A 14,434-nucleotide genomic window follows, 5' to 3' on the forward strand; every position below is an offset into this window, starting at 1 on the left:
TTTTTTCTTAAAGCAGATTTGTTTTATTCAGGATTCCAATGCACCACATTATTCTGCACTCTGTTGGCTACTATTTTTCAACATAATCTCCGTTCAGTGCAATGTCCTCAGGCCATCTTACTGGAAAGGCCAGTATGTCTGCATACTACCACTCTACTGGTTAAAGCTGGAGCTGACATTTTGCTGCATCAAGAACCTCCACATCATGCACATATTGATTCCTGCAGAGTGCATCTTTCACTGGGCAAAGCAAATAGAAGTCAGTAGGTATAAGGTCAAGGCTGTGAAGGTGGATGAAGAAGAATAGTTCAGTGAAGTTTTGTGAGCTGCTCTTGGGGGTGATGCCTTGTGTGAGACCATGTATTGTCATGGAGTTTGCATATTTGGTGCTCACACAAGAGTCATTTCTTCAGTTTCTTGACGATAGCACCACACATTTCTGAATTGACAGTTGCACCATGAAGGAGGACATCAACCAGAATAACCCCTTCACAGTCTCAAAAGACTGTCAACACAACTTTCCTGGCTCAGGAGATGGTTTTGAACCAGTTCTTCGAAGGAGAGGTGGTGTGGTGCCATTTCATGAATTGCAGTTTGGTTTCTAGCTTGAAGTAATGAACCAAAGTTTCATCATCTGAAACAATGTTCAACAAAAATTGTCATAATCAGCCTCATAATGTGCAAGCAATTCTGCAAAGATGATTCTTAATTGCTCTTTATGGTTTTCTGTTAGGTGGTGACAAACCCAGCAGGCACATATCTTTGAGTTCACCAACTGGTGGATGTGTGTATCAGCATGACCAACAGACGTCCAGTTGAGCAGCAAGGTGTTTGATTGTGATCTGTCGACCACCTTGAGTGAAAGTGTCTGTGCATTCCAACATTGCAGAAGTCACGGTTGTGTGCAGCCAGCTGGCATGTGGGAGATCAGATAGTTTGCACAAACTTGTTGTGATGAAGGAAGACACTTCGCATGACAACTCATTGTGCTTTTGTTCACTGCCAGGACTCTGGTTTTCTGCCAACAGAAATTCAGTGACATCTCTCTGCTTGAAATGCACCTCCATTGTAGACGACATTTTGAAGGGCATGTATAGTGTCGCCACCAACTGGAACTTCATGAAATTATAGGGACTGAAGCAGCAATATTTCATTACGTAAGACAACAATTTCCGCACTTTTCCAAACAGAACTGACCGAAAAAAATGTGTTATATTATTATTGAATGCTCTTTGTATTGCAGAAGTAAGCATAAGAAAGCTACAAGCTGGATGAGAGTTTCAGTGACTAAATGCTGACCAAATGCAACTGTGATAAATTTTCATCAGCATAGGCATACCATTTCTAATATAATACCATTGATTTAGTCGATAAAGTTTAATTTCAAGATGTATAAGATAATTACATCCTGCAAGAAATGAAACATCAAACTATTTGATGATACTTTATATCTGTTTGGTGAAAGGTTCTAGCCAATTTCACCAGCTGAAAAGGTGATAGGTGGTATAATAAGGAGGCCAAATGGGATTATTCTCACTGATGACATCACATCTGCCTGAAGAGTGAAAGATGGACATTCTGGATAAAATAGAAAACTGAGGTAAACCAAATTTTTACATCTATTGTATCTGACAGGCTTTCTATTAATATAATCACTTACTGTTATACCTGAAGAAACTAGTGAGTAGAAAACAGTGACCCCCCCCCCCCCCCCCCCACACACACACAGAGACAGAGAGAGAGAGAGAGAGAGAGAGAGAGAGAGATTCTGTAGTAACTAATTTTAAAGAACTGTTGTACTTCATATCACTGAAAAAAATTGGGTAGACAAGAAAACTGGTACGTTGAGTCTAATCAATTCGTTAATATTGTTAGAAACTATAATTTTAGAACATTTTGTGTGGAATAGAACTTTGCATAACACTAAATCATAGCACAAGGGGAATATATGATGCACAATGAACAAACACCATGTAGATAAATCTTTAGAGATTTTAGTATTTAATTTCTGGCAAATGTTACACACACTATGCAATGAAATGTGTTGCATATTAACCATCACAGTTTAAAAGCAATAGCAGCATCCACAACTGGAATCATAAATGAAATATTCTCTTCACTAGCATTCCATAGTGTTTGGATTGATTAAATATTAGCTTACATAACTGCAATGTAAAGTTTCATCATCTGCAAAACAATGAAAAGAAAATTTATTTCAAAACGTGCAGTAAATAAATTTATATAACTTAGAAATTGTTATTACTAACCCTGCACATTTACTGGGTATGTCAAGGGGTCAGGCAGTATCATATCTTACCAAAACATTTCTGAAAATGTGTACAAGTGCCAATGTGCATTTTCTACAGTGGGTGTAATTGTTTACTTGTGACTTTTGGTTGGAGTGTGACTGCTATGGATGTGCTGAGATTTGATGGCAGCCACAATCATTTTCTGTCCCCAACTCCTAGAAGTGCAGATTGCTTAAATGAAGTATTTCTGGGTGTGCCTTGCTCAGACAGTCTGTGGTCTGCTGAGTGGAATATTTGTCCTCTGCTGCTTGTGGGAACAGTGAAGACCTCTATCAAAGAAAGAGGACGTGGACAGCAGCAGAGGCAGAACTGTGAGAGGATACAGTACTTCTTTATTGCTTCTTTACTAATTTATACAATTTGGAATCCACCATGGAACTGCTTATAAGTGGACCTGGAAAGGCACGAGAAGAGACATCTGCCTAATACAGACAGTCAAGTGCATTTTTTTCATTACATAATAGTGACTTGCACATTTACAGTTGGAAATGCAGACAGGAAGCTGCTTACACAGTGTAGCACTGACATGGTGTTCTAACTTGGTGACGGTGTGGACACTGCATGTGACACAGTTGTGGTGCAGAACACGTAGCAGGTGGTGGCCAGTGTAGTGTAAGGTCACAGTGCTACTCAACATCATGTTCTAAACTACTGGCTGGAATCTGGCAATCCCAAGGAGATGGCAGCTGGGGTGTTGTTGGCTTCTCAGGCTGGGTAGATGGGCAGAAGTACCTCCTTTGAGGCCTGGTGGCGCAGGTGGAGACAGACTGGGTGTTTCTTACTACCCAGCTGGCTGAATACACTGATGGGCTGGTATGGCCATTGTAAGTACTGGTTCCATGTGCTGACACAGATGGTGCAATGTTTTGGTGTCAGTCACACAGAACCATCTGGAACAGAGCAATGGCTGGGGTTTGGCATAACAGGCAGTGCATGTCAATGATGTAGAAGTGGCTTATTGAAAGCTGGCCCCAGGGCAATGAACCCAGAAGGGGTGCTGATCAAGCATGGGTGATGACTGGCTGCAGCCAATATCTGGGGTTTGTAGCCTTTGGCACTCATAGTTGACATGGAAGGAGTTGATCACACAGTTCACTGAGCAGCACCTGCTGTCTGGTTGTGTGGTCCTTGCAGCTCTTGGCTCCAATTTTTGCTCCAAGTTCTCACAGACTTTTATCTATTTAAGTTCTAAGTTCTTCATTTAAGAGTACTCCCAGAGAAAGGATAAATCGAATAAAAGTAACATAACTGAACATGTTACCATAACGTTGAGAGCTTCTGACAATGTGTATGTTATAATGCTCCTGTCTCACAATGCCAATGTTGAGAAAAAGAGATAGCCAGTAAACTTTCTCAGTGTTGCTCAACCCAATGCATTCCTCCACTTCAAATGACTCTGGTGACAACTGGATGTACAACACAGCTCTCCTGTTGCTTGTACAAGGGCATTCAGCTTTTAGAAGTCTGGAATGCATAATCAACTTTTCTCAGTATCACACTTTGCCTTGGTGTGCAGCAAAATATTTTGACTATACCATGTTGTAGAAATACAGATAACTGCCAAAAGAAAACCTCTTGTTCAGCAACTATAGAATGTTGTATGAAGCACTGTATTACACATTCTGTTCATGGTAGGATAACTGAAAGTAAACATTGTTCCATATACTCCTTAGGGTTTATGGTTACATTATTTGATTCCCATTTCCTCATTATGTAAAGTAATACCTGTTGAGTAGTGTTGTGTGCAGTTATACATGCAAGTTTTTATGGGAACCTTGCATCTCACATGTGGCCTTAATGGTGGATTTGACCAGTAACAGCAGGGGCCTACCTGCCAGTTGCGAGGACCCACACCAAGAATGGGGAAATATACTGATAGTCTAAGAATAAAACATCAAATGCTATATACTTGTGAACAATAAAATCTGTGAACAGTTGGCAAACAACAAAACTTCAAATGCCATTTAGTACAGTTTGTACAAAGTGCAAGTAATATGTGGTGAAATCCAGTAATATCTGTCACATGGGATCCCGCAGTAAGCCCAAGTTAGGTGAGGAAACAATCAGCGAAAAGAAATCTTAAAAACATAAAAGATTTTAACTACATGAAATATGTGATATACTGTACAATAATGCGCTGAAACTATGGGTGGGAATACTTGTTCAAAAGTCGATAGTTTACCCATGCTCTGTTTGTTGGTTCAGAATTTCAGTTCTGGCTTTGTGGCATTCACTTCAGAGTTGATCCAGAGATTCAACAGGCAGTAGACTGCTCCATTCACACAATCAACAGAACAGGCTCTGCTAATGGTATATTACACCTTCCACATCGCTGGCAATGGGTTCTACACAATGCTGGTGACTACTTTGAAGGATAGTAACAGGTGCATATATGTAACTCTCTTGTATCGGTTGTGAATAAATATTTGCCACTATTTAAATTCAAACCCTCATATGTAAGAGGATTTTTGTGATAACTGTTGTTTGAGATAGAGGCATTTTTAAATATTTTGGTTTATATAAAGTCAATAAAACACCAAGACAAAGGTTGGCAAGACATTATGGCATGGCTGGACATTAAGAACTTTGAAGTAAGGGTTGGCGAGAATTGGACACAATATTGGTGCAAAGTTGCACATTGCATGTAGCATGGTGTGAGCCCTAGACTTTTATTGTGGCTGAATGAAAGTTTGGAGAAATTTTAGAATAAAAATGTAGATCACACACAGAGATACAATTTATATGAGCTCAAGGTAATGAAGCGAGGACCACAAGTGGAGAGGACATTAATATGGGTATGTGATCCACTTCATAGTCAGTGAAACACAATAGTTGAATAATGTTAACTGTAAGCGAAAGAATCTATGGGGACTAACATTAATAGTTTTGTTCTTTCAAAACTATTTCTGAATCATAGTTAAATATAAAGACGACGTGTCTGATGTGAAATAAGATAATTCTGTTGATTTACTAAGCCATAACCAGTTTTGAAACTTCAGAACCTTTATGAAAGAGTTGTGGGTGTAGCATTCAGTTACAGTGATACAATGGTAGAATGTTCTTAAATGTTCATGCTTATTATGTCTCTTGTAGGCCATAGGGGATATATTTACCAGTAACTGTATTTCTTTTCTGTATTTAGGATAATATGTCATACCACTTCTGTAGGCTCCTGGCATATAATGGCAGCCCACTGCACCCACTGTAGGTTCTGTTTGTTGTGAAATATACCTTATAGGGCTCTGGGAAGTGCACATTCCACCAAATAATGCTTTTTAAAGGCGCTTGGGAAGTATGCTTACCATTAAATAGATTTCTCCCAGAGGCATGGAAAGTATACTCACAACAAAATTAATGTGTTTTTTAGACCTTGGGAAGCACATTTACCACCAACTTACTGGTTTTTCAATGGTTTTTGGAAATATGTCTTACCACCACTGGGTGTGCTTGATACTTCTCAGTAGTACACTGTACTAGGTGTATAAAAACTTTTGTAACAACCAGTTTTTTGTTTGGGATGATACCACTACTGTTGTCACTTGTGAATTCAGAATACAATGCTTTGTTTGTACAAATGTATTTTTGTGATTTGTATCACCTCATTTCCTTATACCGTGATAAACAAAGCTTCTACCATTGCTTTCACATTGTGGTAGTAAACTTTGTCAGAAATATAATAGTAGTATAAACAGTTCGCGTGCATGGACATTGAGATTCCTTTTGGAGGTACCGTAACTGAAGATGAGCCATGGCCAAAAGAGGAATGGTCACATTGCACTGCTGTTTCTGACTTGCTACACATTGAAACGCAAAGAGAACCATTTGTCAGTTGTTCATTGACAAAATAGAATGCAGAAAGATACTACTTCCTTTCTTTATTACCACTGACATATTAGAGTATGTGATTCAACAGATAACTCTTTACACAGAGCAATTGTAACAGAAATAGTAGCCTCGTGATACCATAAATGAGCCAGCAAATATACCCATAGATGAGTTACAGGCTCAATTGATTTGAATATCTTGATGGGTATTGTTGAGTTGCCAAGAGTAGTGCACTACCGGAGTTCAGAAATTGCTGTAGGTGAGCCTTGTATATTGAAGCCCATGTTGTGCAAACATTTGAAAAAGGAACGTGAAAGTATTCATATAAATTATAAAATTAAAATATTACTGATCTCAATAGAATGTTTATTAAGTGACAGCATGTTTTGGTCAAATAGCGAACACCTTCAGACCAAGTGCACTGAAATGTAGATACAACATAGATTTAGAGGGAGATCTAATGATAATACTTAATGTAAGATAGATACAACATGGCCAATATTAAAATAAGCTATACACATGATGATAGGGTGGCAGCAAACAGGGTAGGTATCGTGGATGCATGAATGTCAACTACCTATTACAGCAGAGGTGCCTGCCCCGTTAGCTGAATGGTCAGCATGTTGGACTGCCACGCACAGGGGCCCAGGTTCGATTCCCAGCAGGGGAGGGAGATTTTCTCCCTTCAGGGACTGGGTGTTGTGCTGTTCTCATCATTATTTCATCCCCATTGTTATCGCACAGGTCGCCCAATGTGGCATCACACTCAATAAGATCTGCACTTGGCGGCCGAACTTCCCGACTGGGAACTGTAGTGAACCCGCATCCCCTCTACTGTAATTAGCAGTTGACGTTCATGCATCCTTGGTACCTGCTACATTCACTACCACGATCACCTGCTATCATGAGCATAACTAACTATAATTTTGTCATATTTTATCTATCTTGCATTAACTGTTATCAATAGAGTTCTCTCTAAATCTACTCCCTTCACCAGAAAAGTGCTAGGAAAGGTTTTTTTTCTGAATTTGCAATACTAAAAAGTAACAAATGTTTTTCTGTTAGAGTTTGGTATGAGTACATCCTTGAAATGACCTTGACCATGTTTCCACACAAACTCTCTAGATGGCAGGGTTGTGCTTATTAACACATTGTTTGGGTTCTTGGGACATTACTTATGGTGACACAATGGATGCTGATTGTGAGGAAAGAGTGAACCCTAAGTTTTGCGTGAAGCCCAGGAAAACCAGGAGTGAAATTTGGACAATGATTAAGCAACCATATGCAGGTGAGGCACACTCAAGAAGTCACATTTTCAAGTGTCACAAAATATTTTGTAAAATCAGAGATCAATTCAAGGTAATCCCTGGGCTAGTAGCCTGTCTAGAGCACACTGATGCAAATGTAGAGCACGTAGGGCAGTTATTCCATGACCACCATGTAACTGTGTGTGTGATAGCAGAAAAACTTAATTATAATCATGATGCGTATCATAAGATCTTAAGTGAACATTTAGGGGAATGCAAATTAATCCAAAACTTGTCCCGAACACACTAATAGATGACCCACAAAGAGGAAAGACTAATTTCTGCTGAGCTACTGGATAGAGCCAGACGTGATCCCACTTTCTGTCAAAGATTACTGCTAGGGATGCAAGTTGGTGCTACCAGTATGACCCTCACACAAAGCCTCAAAGTGCTGAATGGCAAAAGTGCTGAATGGCAGAGTTCTGGGTCACCAGCCGAAAAAGAAGTGAAATAATGATCTTCAAGGGCAAAGATGATGTTGATTGCATTCTTTGATAGTAAAGGGTTAGTTCACCATGAGTATTTTCCTCCAGGTCAAACAGTGACCAAAGCTTTTTACATCAAAGTCTTGACAAGCAATTCAACATCACTGCTCTGATTTGTGGTACTCTCAGGAGAGGTTCTTACTGCATGACAATGCAAGACCTCATACCACTTTATCTGTTACTGAGTATGTGGCCATACATTCTGCTATTACCATCCCACATCCCCCTAATCTCCCAAACTCTCAGTTTGTGATTTTTTCTTGTTTCTGTGAGTAAAAAAAGACGACTGAAAGGGAAGCCTCATCAAGATACTGCATACAGAAACATCTTGTTTCTGTGAGTAAAAAAAGACAACTGAAAGGGAAGCCTCATCAAGATACTGCATACATCCAATGGACTGTGGCAAATGAGCTTACAAGCATTGAAACTGAAAATTTCCCTGCTTGCTTCAAAGGCTTCCAGAAAGGTTGGCAACTGTGTATGGACAGCCAAGTGGGCTACTTCAATAGGAACCAGATTCATTACTAGGTAAAAGCAATTTCCCATTTTTTAAAATACCTGTCTTGGAACTTTTCTGACAAAAGGAGTATACTGTACTTACATTTTGCATGATCTGAAGATGGTTGTTACGTGACAAACCAGTTGACTTTTTCAGTAAATGTTCTATTGTGGTCAAGACTGCTCTAATTTCAATTTCAAAATATTTAATCGAGATTGATGTTTTACTCTACATAAAAAGGTTTCTAAAATTACTAAAAACAAAGATTCCAAGACTTACCAAGCGGGAAAGCGCCGGCAGACAGGCACATGAACAAAACACACAAACACACACACAGAATTGCTAGCTTTCGCAACCGATGGTTGCTTCTTCAGGAAGGAGATGGAAAGACGAAAGGATGTGGGTTTTAAGGGAGAGGGTAAGGAGTCATTCCAATCCCGGGAGCGGAAAGACTTCCCTTAGGGGAAAAAAAGGACAGATGTACACTCGCGCACACACACACACACACACACATATCCATCCGCACATACCATGTGCGGATGGATGTGTGTGTGTGTGTGTGTGTGTGTGTGTGTGTGTGTGTGTGTGTGTGCGCGCGCGAGTGTACATCTGTCCTTTTTTTCCCCTAAGGGAAGTCTTTCCGCTCCCGGGATTGGAATGACTCCTTACCCTCTCCCTTAAAACCCACATCCTTTCGTCTTTCCCTCTCCTTCCTGAAGAAGCAACCATCGGTTGCGAAAGCTAGCAATTCTGTGTGTGTGTTTGTGTGTTTTGTTCATGTGCCTGTCTGCCGGCGCTTTCCCGCTTGGTAAGTCTTGGAATCTTTGTTTTTAATGTATTTTTCCCATGTGGAAGTTTCTTTCTATTTTATTTCTAAAATTACTGATTGACATAAATGACAATAGGGTGACGTCTCTGAGCTCAAACACAATAAACTTCGTAGCCTTTCTGAACAGCACAACTTGTAAGACATACACTGACAATAAGGTACTGCATGTAAATGAAAGCACAATACCTTTCAAGGGGAAGACATCACCCATGCACTATATGCCTTTGAAGCCAATCAAATGAGGATACAATGTGTGGTGTTTAGCAGGTTCAAAGACAGGTTATATCACAAATTGTGATATTTATGCAGAAACGTCAGGTGATGGATTTCAGAAAATTCTCTTGAGGTATGAGCAGTCATTAGCCTGACACAAGAGCGGAAACACAGTGGCACTGTCGTACCATTTGACAACTACTTCACCACTGTGAATCTGATGCAAACACTGTTGAACAAGAATCACTGGAAGAGAAAAGTGGATAGGATTTCATTCAATGATGAAGAGCAATCTATGTACAAAGGTGGAGAAATTCAATTCCAATGCAGATATGGTGCTGCCTACCTGTAAAATGGATGGATAACATACCTGATAATATTTTAACAGCTTCAGGTAACACTAGAGAAAGAACACTTGTCTTAAGGAAGAATAAGGATGGTACTACCAAAAGTATTAGTTGTCCAAAAGCTGTAGCAACATACAATGACATAATGGGAGGCACAGATCACTTCAGTAAAATTACAGAATGTTATGCACTAGGTCTACATTCTCATACATGGTGGCATCAGATTCTCTACTTCCTATTAGACATGGAATTGCAAATGCCTTATATTGTACATCAACGAACAGAGGACACGAAGGATACTACAATCAACTGAACTTTCAATTACAACTTATGAAACAATTGATAGATGGCTTCACATCCTGTACAAAGAATGGCTGTCCGTTAACCATTATAACCAAGAAAAATGCTGTACTATTTCATGTAGATGAATCTATGCCTATTTTGAAAAAAAAAGAATGAAAAGCAGATGGAGCTGAAAGTGTTCTACAAAGGCTTGAGACAAGAAAACAAAACACAGATGTTTCTCTTGCAGTGCCCCAGTGTCAAACCAGGCTCCTGCCAATTTCATGGAAAATTAAAAATTTTGACTATATTTCAACATTTGAAATAAATGGTTGTAGCTCCGTGATAAGTTTCATGCAGTTTATGACAGAGCTATAGCTATTTATTTCAATTATAGGGTAAGTTTCACATCTATTTTTCACCTACAGCATGCAACAAATCAGTAAATTTCAACATTTGTTTTGTGCAGAAATGTGACTTGTTTACAGGAACTACATTATTAATGTTGAATACAAACCACTTGGAAACATAAGAAGTAAATATTTTTGAAATAAGGTAAAATAAAACTGCAAGATGCTGTTTGTAGTATTTTTATGTGTAATGGCAGCACATAAAAGCTCACAAAGGGGAAGTGGAAAATCCAATTAATGCCATAATTCAACAGCTCATGAAGGTGCTCTGGGTAGTACATATACCACCACAGTTCTTGTTCCTAAATCACAAAAATAAAATTATCAAAAAATAGATATAGTTAATTGATTACAATTCTAGTATCATACCAAAAGAATTAACATCACTCAGTTACTACAGAAAATGTGCCCATCAAAGGGTTAAGTTGTTCCCAAAGATCATTATCAGGAAAAGCTGGTGTGTTGCTATAACATATTAAAAAAAAGGATGAAAAAATCAGGCCTGAAAGAGAAAGCTTTGGAAATAACACATGCTGTTACTGTCCCTGAAGCGTAATTATTTTCACTTTGCAAAGATAACAGCTGAATGTGGATGATGTTAACATTTTCATCATAGCACTTTCAGTGATTACTGTATCACTATTAATTTGGTCAGACTTGTTTTACCTATAAATGTCAGTATAATGTAGGATACTTTAAACTATTAAATATCCTTCTGACTTTGAAGACACATGTACTTAGGTTCTTAGACTAATTTTTCATTGAACCAAGAAATCGAAAAAGCTCCTGAAATCTGTCCTTGATGAAATTAGACCTCCAGGAATGCAAGCAATGATCTCTGCAGACATACCTTTTGGACAATTGACACCCCAAGGGTATATGAGGGCCATCAGTTTTTCCTGTCCCTCCAGTGACATGGTAAAATTAGTACTTTTTGAGCATTATGTTCTATGTATTCTTCCTTGAGCATATCATTGCTATGTCAAAAATAAGATGAACAGCACTGACAACAGAGTCATCTACTGTTGGGAAACGTAAGTAGTAGGACCTACTCTCACCTTTAGAACATTCACAGCATATGAATCCTCTTCCACTAATTCCTCATTGTTCAAAACGTCTTCATCTTCACTTGTCTCTGTTACATAAGCCTCAACTTCATCAGAATAGTCAATTTCTGATTTAATGTTGGAATTTCCTAAGAGACATAACATTTCATCAGAAAGTCCACACTTTCATCAGAAAATTCTAAAACATCTTTTATGGACAAAGAATATTATGTGAGGTGATATAAACTATGGCAGACTGGAATGTGCATGAGGCAAAGTGTACTTATGAGGAACAACAACTCTGTATCACCACTAATTGTTGCTGCTTCATTGTTGGACTATATACATATATTTAGAAGAGAAATTACAGTGGTGTCAAATTGACTTCTTATGCAGTTCCAGATTTATGGAATGAAATGTCAAAAATATTTTGTAAATCCAAATACACATCATAGAGAGAGGGGGATTTCACAAATCAAGTAAAAAGAAGTTATAAATGAAATTGAAGAAAACAGTATGACATGAGTCAATCAGAAGTTCAAGTGGCAAAAACTGAGTGGGATTACACTCTCCAGATAATGCTTGCTAATATTGCTCATTAAGTAGTGTTCTACTTAAAATCTAATTCTTCTCATCCACTTACAGCTCATCTTGCTAATTTTTCCTTTATAGGTATCCTGCCCACCCACCAATTTAGGCAGTGTACCAAATATCTTCACATTCTGAAACACATTATGTCCCATCAGCACATCTCAGGAGTATGGTTAAACAAGCACAGGGCTTCCTGTAATAGTTTCATAACACATCTAGCATCTAGCTTGGGAAATCTAGCTTCAGCAACGACAAACTCTAGCACTGTTGGCTGAGCTCCCCAAGATATTCACTATTAGTAACCACCTGTGCAGCTTGTACAGTGTCATAAATATCGTGACCACTAGCTGCAGCTCCAAACAAGCAGTGTCTGCAGTTCATCTCAGCAGCGATGATGAGGGCAAGAAGAAAATTGCAGATCAATACTGAGAGCAATAGCATCATTGTTGCAAAACTGGTAATATTCGTGTAGTTGCACAGATTTCTACGAATCTACTGTAATAATTTTATACGTATGAGAATATCAGCAAGGAAATGAGAGTGCTGGAGTAGTTCGATCTTATCCTGTACTACGCTGCAGAAAACGAGTATGTGATGTCAGAAGTTTAGATCACTAGCATGTTGTTAACTGATGTATTTCAGTGTTGTCTCCATTCAGATTTGCAGAGGCACAGACTTAGTGAGATGAAACCTGTAAATCCAAAGTGAAGAATGAAGCAAGCTGCTTATGCAGTGTGTCTAATGGAGATAATGTATACAAAATTGTTAAGGCTTTCATGGCCACTTGTTGACAATCTGCCTATTGGCTTCTGCCTCAGGTTCTTCGGCCAATGTTCGTCTGACAATTTTTCTGATGTTTTGCCAGCACAAGTGTCTGGCATTGTCAAAGCTTCAGGCTCCATTGGTGGCAAAATGTCAGAAAAATCATCAGACAAATGTCAGCTGAATAACCTGAGACAGAAGCCAATATGTGATAACGTACAACAATTTATGACATTTAAAAGTGATATCAAGAAACTTTGTTTTGATCACCTGGGTTTCTGTACTAACAAATGTTCTAGGGCTGAAGACAGGCCACAAATATGTATGTTCAGTATAAAAAGGTCAGTCCTCTATGGACTACCTTCTCTTTAAGTATAACGTTCCTTTGTGCCATTAAAGCTGAAATTTGAATTAGTAAACTGTCATACAAGACAGAATCTAAGTCAAGTTTTAGCCACATAATATTCTTCTGTCTGTTGACATTTACTGAATTAGACAAAATATTTTAATAAGAAATCTGAATGAGATAATTGTTCTAGGACTGGGCATCATGTACATTTTGAGACTAGATAAAAACACATTTTCTTAACTGACTGTAAGTGGTTCTTGAAGACCTCTATCTTTTCAGTGTATGTTCTCACACACGCTATCAAACTTTCATTTTTTATACATCATGGAAAATTTTTCTTTTTTTCTATTCATGTTTTTATGCAAGTTGTTACATTTACCAAAACTGAAAGTAACTTGGACAGCACCTCTATTTCATATATGAGTTGACTGTCATTCGTTCATAAATGAATCTTAAGTGCGAAGGTACACATCATGGCTAAGTCTCTTAACACCACATTGAAAATTTTCTGTGTATCCTTACAATATGGAATGACAAGCATGTAGCTACAGACAGTATGAGTCAACATCATAGATATGATTTTTATCAGAATGAGAAATTGGAGGGTCGGTGTTGCTCTTCTGGATACTTCTCCTCCATAGTACTCTATCCATTGCCTCTTCCTTCTTCCATCCTTTCTCCTTTAGGTCCCCAAATATCTTATCCTTCCACCTCATCTTCAGTCTTTCTCTTTCTATCTTTATATTTTCAACTCTGTTTCCAATATACTCTTCCCCTTTTCTCTGTAAGTGTCCATACCACCTTAGTCTGCTCTCTTGTATCTTTTTCCCCATGGGTCTCACTTTCACAGCTCCTGCAACAAATTCAATTCTAATCCTTTCCTTCCTTGTTACCCCACACATCCACCTCAGCATCCTCACTTCCATTACTTCCATCTTCCTACTGTGATTGGCCTTGTCTCTGCCCCGTATATCATAGCAGGCCTTACCACTGACTTGTACACTTTCCCTTTCAACCCAATGCTCACCTTCTTGTCACACAACACTCCACTTATTTCCCTCCAGTTGTTCCAGCTGCAATTTATTGGGTGTTGTATCTCACTTTCCAGTACTCCTTTCCTCAGTATGTACGACCACGGGTATTTAAATTTGCAGACCAATTTCAGCTCACCGTCCTGGAT

At 38.7% G+C, this 14,434-nt stretch overlaps 1 protein-coding gene across 6 annotated transcripts in view; it reads right to left on the reverse strand.

Annotated features, from left to right (window-relative positions):
* The window catches only part of LOC126295198 (uncharacterized), a 289,435-nt gene that overhangs the window by 12,048 nt on the left and 262,953 nt on the right, over window positions 1-14,434 (reverse strand). Inside the window, exon 12 of one of the 6 annotated variants that reach the window (XR_007552408.1) lies at window positions 11,565-11,701. The exons of 3 other annotated variants lie outside the window; for them this stretch is intronic. The gene's annotated coding sequence lies outside the window, so the exon portion shown is untranslated. Of the gene's footprint in view, window positions 1-615; window positions 635-1,974; window positions 2,188-11,564; window positions 11,702-14,434 lie in introns of those variants that run through there. 2 more of the 6 variants (XR_007552412.1, XR_007552410.1) reach the window with 2 other exon arrangements.

This window comes from Schistocerca gregaria, chromosome 11 (assembly GCF_023897955.1).
Source record: "Schistocerca gregaria isolate iqSchGreg1 chromosome 11, iqSchGreg1.2, whole genome shotgun sequence".
NCBI lineage: Eukaryota > Metazoa > Arthropoda > Insecta > Orthoptera > Acrididae > Schistocerca > Schistocerca gregaria.